Source organism: Oryctolagus cuniculus, chromosome 15, assembly GCF_964237555.1.
Source record: "Oryctolagus cuniculus chromosome 15, mOryCun1.1, whole genome shotgun sequence".
NCBI lineage: Eukaryota > Metazoa > Chordata > Mammalia > Lagomorpha > Leporidae > Oryctolagus > Oryctolagus cuniculus.
In genome coordinates, this window is record NC_091446.1 from 71,802,091 (window position 1) to 71,811,319 (window position 9,229).

At 37.9% G+C, this 9,229-nt stretch overlaps 1 pseudogene; it reads left to right on the forward strand.

The window, feature by feature from the left end:
* Nucleotides 1–404: 404 nt before the first annotated feature.
* On the forward strand, nucleotides 405–513 carry LOC138845518 (U2 spliceosomal RNA; annotated as a pseudogene).
* The last annotated feature ends 8,716 nt before the right edge of the window (nucleotides 514–9,229 follow it).

The following is a 9,229-nucleotide window of genomic DNA, read 5'->3' on the forward strand; positions in this document are numbered from 1 at the left end:
CTGTTGAGATGGCACATGGGATGAGCATGACAAGTGCTTCTGTGTCTTTCTTCCCCAAATGCTTAACCCCAGTCTCAGGGGCATTCTACAAAATACCTGGGTAGTACTCTTCTAACTGTCAGACATCAAAAGCTGTGGAAGCCTGAGAAAGTGTCATAGTTAAGAGGAGCCTTAAGGAGATACAACGGCTACTTGTCATTTGATTCCTGAACGAGAACAAGGACATAGGGGAAAGCAAAAAAATTTGAATAAAGTATGAGCTTCATTAAACATTGGATAACGCAATTATGTATCAATATGCATTCATTAATTATAATGAATTATCAATAACTGCATCTAGTATAGGTGTTCTAAATCCACTGATTATAAGGCAGACTTAGTATAGATCATAGAAAGCATTACCTATCGCTTCTCGGCCTTTTGACTAAGATCAAGTGTAGTATCTGTTCTTATCAGAAAGCATTACCTGACCATATGTTGTCTAACAAAAATTCACTTCAAATATCACAATACAGATAGGCTGAAGTGACCAAACCCCCAAATTAATTATATATATATATATATATAAACTTCCACACCATGGAAGTAAACAATCACAAGAAAACAGTGGCTATATTAATATCACATAAAGTAGACTTCATAGCAAACAGTTATCTGGTATGAAGAAGTATATTATAGTAGGGATAAAAGATCAATCTATTAAGAAAATGTAATGATCCTTAATGTTCATTTACCTAATATTAGGGCTACAAACTATGTGAAGCCAAAAGCGATATAACTCAAAGAAGAAATAGACAAACACAGAGTTGTAGTTATAGATTTTAATGCCCCTCTCTCAAGAATTAATTAGCAACTAGTCAGAAATCAGCAAGGATATAGAAGATTTCAGTCCCAGCGGTAGTCACTAGGGTGTAGTTGACATTACTAGTATACTCCACTCAACCATAGCAGAGTATGCAGTTGTCAGATCTGCACAGAACATAGATGAAGATAAATCATATTTTGTGCCATAAAACAGCAAGTATAAAATAATGGAAATCGGAGTTTCTTTGATCACAATTGAATCAAACCAGAAATGAATTAGAGGAAGGTAACAGGAAAATTGCCACATACTTGAAACTAAAGAGCATGCTACATGATATCTGTGAGTCAAAGAAATCTCAAGGGAAATTAAAAAATACTTCAGACTGAATGCAAATGAAAATTAAAAATATTACGGAGGACTGAATGCGTATCAAAATTTGTTGGACAGAGTTAAAACAATGCTGAGCTGGAAATTCACAGGAATAAATGCTTATATTACAAAAGAAGTAAATTCTAAAATCAATAATCTAAGTACAACATCAAGAAACTGAAAAAGAAGATAAAGTAAACCCAAATCAGGCAGAAGGAAGGAAATAATAAAGATAAAAGAACAAATTAATAAAATGGGAAACAGAAGAAAATAGAGAAAAATCAATGAAACAAACAGCTACTTCTTTGAAAAGATCAATAAAATTGACAAACCTCCAGCAAGACTGAAAAAAAAAAGATGAAACAAAATACTGGTATCAAGGATGAAACAGCAAATATCAGGGCTGGCATTGTGGCATAGTGGGTAAAGCTGCTGCCTGAGACAACGGTAGCTCCTGTGGGCACCAGTTTGAGTCCTGGCTACTTTATTTTCTATCCAGCTCCCTGCTAATGTGCCTAGGAAAGCAGCATAAGATGGCCCAAGTGCTTGGGCCCCTGCCACCCATGTGGGAGAGCCAGAAGTGCCTGGCTTCTGACTTTGGATTGGCCCAGCTCTGGCTCTTGGGGCCATTTGGAGAGTGAGACAGCAGATGGAAGATCTTTTTCTCTCCCTCCCTCTCTCTTTATGCAACTTTTTCAAATAAATAAATAACTTTTCAGAATTATTTTAAAAATAGCAAATATCACAACAGACCCTGCAGACATTGAAGAGGTAGTAAGGAAATGCTGTGAATACTTTTGCACTTCTCTATATAAAATCAGCTTAACATCTCTGAGAAAGTGGACAAATTTACTGAAAATCCCACACCATCACAACTCATCCAGTATGAAACAGGTCATTTGGATAGCCTAATAAGTACATGGACTTAAATACATAAATAGAAAAATTCCCCCAAAATAAATCCCCAGAGCTAACCAGTTTCGAAGAGGATTTTACAAAATATTTGAGTAGAACGCTCATTCTACACAATCTGTTCTAGAAAGAGAAATACAGAGTTCTTAATTTGTTTTATGAGACATATCAAACTAGATAATACAAAAAAAAAGAAAATTGCAGATCATATCCCTCATGAAAAAATGCAAAAATCCTTAACAAAACACTAGTAAATATAATTTAGCAATATGTATATCAAAATGACTATATATCATAACTAAATGTACTTCATTCCAGGGATGCACTGTTGTTTCAATATTCTAAAATCTACCAATGAAATCGTATGAACAGGCCAAAAGGGGAGGGGCATAATTGATGCACAAAGAGCATTTGACAAAATTTGACACACATTCATGATTTAAAAAAGGAACTCTCAGAGAGCTAGGAATAAAAGTCATTTTCCGACAAACATCTCTGAAGAATTCACTACTATTAAGTGTTTTTCCCTGATATTGAAAAAAAGTTAAGAAAATCTGCCCTTACTACGGTTATTCAGCATAATACTGACAGTTCTAGTCAGCACAATAAACAAAAAATACATCGTAAGAGAAAGAAAAAGGAAAAGAAATCTTGTAGATGGCATACAGATTGGAAAGGAAAAAATACAAATGTCCCCTTTTGTAGATGCCCTAAATATAGACTATTGAACCGACTATAAACTCCTAGAGCTACTGTATTAGCAAAGTCCAGAATACAAGATCGACACATGAAACTCTACTCTGTTTCTATGAGGATACTTCAAACAGTTCATGGAAAGTTGAATTAAAAGAAAAGTTTATTTTGTTGTGAAAATGTTTGAAATCCATGCATACTTTTTTTTTTTTTTTTTTTTTTTGGACAGGCAGAGTTAGACATTGAGAGAGAGAGAGACAGAGAGAAAGGTCTTCCTTTTTCCGTTGGTTCACCCCTCAATGGCCACTGAAGCCGGCGCACCGCGCTGATCTGAAGCCAGGAGGCAGGTGCTTCCTCCTGGTCTCCCATGTGGGTGCAGGGCCCAAGCACTTGGGCCATCCTCCACTGCCTTCCCGGGCCACAGCAGAGAGCTGGCCTGGAAGAGGAGCAACCGGGACAGAACCGGCGCCCTGACCGGGACTGGAACCTGGTGTGCCGGCGCCGCAGGCGGAGGATTAGCCTATTAAACCATGGCGCGGGCCACATACTTTTTTTTCAGAATATGCATTTTTGAAGATTCCTGTATATCTCAGCAATGAGCCTGTTGAAATTGAAACGAAAAAATCATTTAATCATCAAGCAGACAGACAGGATGCTTAACTTCGATGAAAACCCAACAAAGCATGCACAAGGATTTTATGTTGTAAACCAAATGATTTTGATTAAAGAAATTTTGCGAAAGTGAAATAAATGAAGAATATAATGTTTATGGATCAGAAGACACAATGCCATTGAAATGTGAATTCTCTGCAAATTCATATAGGAATTTACCAAAGCATTCTCTTCTGCCTGCTTTATGTCAGGGGCTAAAGGACCTGACAGCAACTTCCTGCGTCACTCCCACAAACTCAAATCTTAGAACCTTTTGCTACAAAAGACCATAAAGGAGAGGACAAAGTAAGCACCCTATATACAAACCTATAAATCTCCCCAAAGCAAGCAAGTTGGGAGACAGTGTATTGTCTCTCAACAAAGTTGTTTCAGCTGAGAAAGGAAACCAGTTGGTAGAGTGGTTGTGGCGGTGTATAGGTTTGTCCTAAGATTTCTCCAGTCGATGCGAGTTAATGATAATCTAAAATATCATCACCATGATAGCCACTATTTGTTGTGGGCTCACAATCTTTGCTGACTACTAACCTCATGAAGCTAAAAGCATTTATATGAATTGCCCAACTACATAAATTGCATCAACAAACTCCAGCTTAGGTTTCCATGACTACAAAGCTGGTGACTCAACACTAGTGGAGAGTATAAGAAGCATATTTTTATTTATGTTTACCACATGCATTTCTCCTTTTCATTTCTATAGCATGTTGCATAATTTATACCTCATTAATAAAATAATATATACTTACTAATTAGGTATGGGAAGTGAGATACAATCTGGAAGCCACTCTGAACTACACCCTCCTGCTTCTCCACACTGGGTTCTATATCCTTGTTTAACTCCACTCTGTGCTCCATCAACACCCCAGGAATGAGTCATAATTCTAATGTGCAGGGTCTGGAAGTGAGAAAATGCAGTGCTAGGATTAAATGACTCTGCATCACCTTTTTTCAAATGTGTTTTTTAACACAAAGTAGAATAATTTTGTGCCCATCTTAAAGGTCCCACTGTAGAGTCTTCTATCTGGGTTGTTTCCTTCAATATTTATTGTGATTAGCAGTGGGGTAGGGCCCCAACTCAGTACAACATACTACTTGGGCATCTCCCCTGTGAGTTCCCAAGACAATGAAAGTCAGAAAAACATTGTCAGGATAGGGCCATAATAAAAGGTTCTATTGAATGCTGTTCTCGCGAGCCTGTAAATTCAGGAAGTTTATTGTTCTGATCTTGAGTCCACAGATTATGCTGTTTGATTTAAGGCTCTAAAGAAGCAGTCAGTTTGAGCAGCAGTAAAATTTCTGCAGAATAAACAAACTCATAAACTGGCTCTCCGCACCTCCTCATACGGCACTACTCCCCCTTAGTGTTTCGCTCCAGGATGATAATGGTCAAATGATGCAAAGGACAAAATGACTTCTAGGACTTAAAAAGACAGGATTCACATTTAGACAATGTCTAACAGAATACCTTTTTTTTTTTTTTTTTTTGACAGGCAGAGTGGACAGTGAGAGAGAGAGGGACAAAGAGAAAGGTCTTCCTTTTTCCGTTGGTTCGCCTCTCAATGCCCGCTGTGGCTGGCGCACCGCGCTGATCCGAAGCCAGGAGCCAGGTGGTTCTCCTGGTCTCCCATGCAAGTGCAGGGCCCAAGCACTTGGGCCATCCTCCACTGCACCCCCGGGCCACAGCAGAGAGCTGGACTGGAAGAGGAGCAACCGGGACAGAATCCAGCACCCCAACCAGGACTAGAACCCAGGGTGCCGGTGCCACAGGCGGAGGATTAGCCAAGTGAGCCATGGTGCCAGCCCAGAATACCTCTTGACTTAAAATTTTCAGTCTGCTTTAATGCATGAACGCTTTTCATGATAGTAAACACAATAATCCAGTGGCATATTCAGTGGCTGGGTTAGCCTGAAGTATGCTACATTTCAAGCATGTTACTAAAATTGGACTTTGCTTTCCTCAGCTCCTGCTGCAATTAATTGAAGATTACCCAGGAAATGCTAGATAAAGGTAAGAGAATCCATTGTGGACTTGGCATGATAATTTGGAATTGGTTTGTCTTCCCTATTATATCCCTAACCTCCCTTGAAGCATCTCTGTAAATCCAAGGATTTTCTAGTGTTTTATAAAAAGTCAAAATTATTTGGAGAGATGCTGTAGATGCCTCAGAATGGTTTGAATAACTTTGAGAAGAAAGAGAAAGCAAGTCAGATTTCTTCCCCAGCCTGGGGAAGTAGCAGACAACTGTGCCCTGACAATGGTGGACAGAGCCATCAAGAGAATCGGTGAGGCAAGATTTCCTTAGAGACTGCTCCATTTTTGTCTGTCTTATCCAGAGCTCTCTCCTAAGGTGAAAGATGTTTTATTTGGGTGAAGGGTGGGGAGAGAGAGAAAGAAAGAATCGTATTCACCGTTTTCCTCCCTAAATGCCTACAACTGTTGAGACTGTGCCCATCTGAAGCCAGGAGCCAGGAATTCAGTCCAAGTGTTCCACATGGGTGGCAGGAACCCAACTACTTGAGCCATCACTGCTGCTTCCCAGGGTGCGTATTGACAGGAAGCTGAAATTGGGAGCTGGAGCTAGGTGTGGAACCCGGGTACTCCAGTACAGGACATGGGCATCTCAACAAGCATGTTAACTACGAGGCTAAATGCCAGCTCCCAAGGAGCAAGTTTTGATGTTACTAATCCCATTTTCTCATGCTAAAGAAATGGCAACTGCATGATAATTGCCACCTTCCTACAACTATCTTAAGATGCCATATTTCAATGGGTACTTCAGTTTCAGTGCTTTGCAATTTTCAAAAAGAATATATACCTTAGAACCAATGCAACATGGAATTAATATTCTGTAATGTAATGTGTTATAAAAAGCATTCATGAATAAGTAGAATGTTTAAAAAAGCATTCATGACAAGAAAATTATTTTGTAGGATTAAAAAAGAAGACTTTTTACCGTATTTTTTCTTTTTGTATTTGCAAGGTAGAAGTACAAAGGCTTTTCTTTAAAGCTTTCAGGAAGATTGTAGCCCACAGATTTGGTGAAATGATTTGGTGAAGGCTTAATCATTAAGATTTCTGTTTACCTTGGGAGATATCTATTTAATATTCCCTCATAGTTCCTCTGTTGAAGAAAATATCACAACAATCAGTTAAGAAATAGAAGACAGCAAACAAAGTCAATTAGTCAATGAATGCAGAATATTTCTTTTCTATGTATAGAATGGAAGATTTTGATGTAACTATTTGAATATACTGCCCCCTGTATAAGATTGTTTCTACTGGGTTGTTTGTTTTTTTCTGAAAGTCTTAGAGTCATTCAAACTTTTTGGTCATGATCCTACTTCAGTGAAATGATTTTGATCCTGTGTCTTTAATGTTTGTATGCATAGTCATAAATTGTACACATGTGATATTGTAGGACCATGTTATCTATAGTTAAGCCATATATAAAATAAAGATATAAGAGAAGTGCTAAGAAGTGCAAACTAAAGTTATATGTTCTTACTAGAGCTTTACAGGGTAATCTTTCATCCTGATTTAGAGGAACATTCCCTTATACCTTCAAAATTATGCTCAGTCTGATGAGGATCCTTGTTTCTTTCAGAGGAAGTATAATTTGTTATTTTCTCAGGTTTTCTTTTTTAACAGTGTCTTAACACTAGAGGGTTAATTTGTTTCTATAAGTGAGCTTTTGATTATCAGAGTGTAACTCCCTCATGTGGCAATAGTTAGTCTCAGGAAAAGTTCCCTGTGAAGTTAATTTTTATAAATTGAGTCTGGCTCCCCGCTGACTTCATAAAATGGAAAATTTGTTTCTCTTGGGGCAGAGGGGAAACATGGCCCTTAGATGTAATAACATCACACTAAAGTAAAGAGAAAATCTTTGAAAAGCCTATGCTTAAAAGAAAATCATTACTTTTATGCCCAAATAATGTTACTCAAAATGAGATCAAGTCTTGATTGTGCACAGCAATGATCCCTCCCTGGCTTTTTATATTCCTGGAGCAACACTGAATGATCCAAAAGAGAAAAGGAAAATAATAAAGATATCACCTTCACTCTCTGAATGAAAAACTTCCTTTTTATTTGCCTTTTTCCCTTCTATTTTGCTTTCAAAGTCTATTCCAAATCCCAATTATTTAATATTCACATATTAAGGTTACACCAAAAGGGCCCATACTACAAATAGTATAATCAATGTGTGTATTATGTTTAATGTCTTATCAAGTTAGCTATTATATGAATAAAACCCTTCCTCTTATTTAGGAAGTCAAGTTCTTTGGAATGAGCATGGAACACATCCATCAGGATTCCCTGCCAGTGGTGTTGTGTGAAAGCTGCTCTTTGAAATGCTAACATTCCTTATCAGAGCACTGGTTCAAGACCTGGCTGCTCTACTTCCAACCCAGCTCCCTAGTAATGTGCTTGGGAAAGCAGCAGATGATGGCTTAAGTACTTGGGTTCCTGCTACCCACATGGGAGACCTCAATGGAGTTCCTGGCCCCTGGCTTCAGCCTGGCCCAGCGCTGGCTGCTGTGGCCATTTTGTCAGTGAACCAGCAGATAAAAGCCTTCTCTCTCTCTCTCTCTCTGTGCTTTCCCTCTCTCTCTGGCACATTGTCCTTCAAATAAATAAAGTAAATCTTTGAGAATGAAAGAGCAAAGAAGGTAGAGAGTTGCAATTCTGTTTTTTAAATATTCATGTTGTTTCAAAGTGTTGACTATACAGTGAATACAAATTTATCAATATCAGATTAAATCTATAGGAGAAAGATGAGTAAGTTGACTTATTAGCTTGAAGTAATACTTTCTTTAAAGCTCTTGAAACATTCCAGGCATGTATGAGGGCCATCTCAGAAAATACTCAGATATTGATAATTATCAGTAGCATTAATTTTTGTCAATATGAATTGAAGAACAAAAGTCTGTTTTAATTTTCATGTTGGTATTCTACTTGACTATATATTTCAATTTGTTTCTTAGCCATATTATTTTTATGCATAAAATCTCATATGTATTGGCCATTACTTTCCTATATAAGATTTAATATATTTTCTACTTGATTTAAAGCATCTGACATATTACTACTATTGGTGCTTTCTATTATTTTTGTACATAATATGGTATTATAAGTTACACAGGTTTTAGTTTTTATGCAATGGTTCTTTTCTGGCAACATCCTATGAAAGCAAACCTGGAACCATTTCCATTATATACCAAAGAAATGGCAGATTTAAGTATCACATCTAGGTACACTCATAGGAAAAGGGAAAGTTCCATTTGTCAGAAACAAAAAAGGAAATGAAAATCATAGCACTAGGTCAGTAAGTTGAGGCTGTGTTGGCCTTGTGAAATATTATTACACTCCAGTCCTAGAGAACAAGCCTTATTTTCCATAGGGAATAAAAAAGTAGACCTTAGGGCGATGAGGAGATGAGACTAAGATCCCTACGTGAAGACAGGATCTGAAGTATTTGGTCTGGAGGAAGGGAGAAAAAGAAACCTCTGCACAATAGCACTGTGAAACAAAACCTTTCTGCACTGGGAGGAAGACAGAGACATTTTCCCTGGAGAGTCAAAACCCTTGGCTTGTGCTGAATTTATGCTACCCTGTGCTGTAGGATTCTCAAACTGGAAAGTTAGATTTAGGCTGATAATTACCTAAAGCTCTAGGGAAATTAATATTCTAGAAGTCAGAGCCATATGCTAGAAAAGTTGGCCTGGCCAGTGCCTCAGCTCAATAGGCTAATCCTCTTCCTGCGGTGCTGGCACACCGGGTTC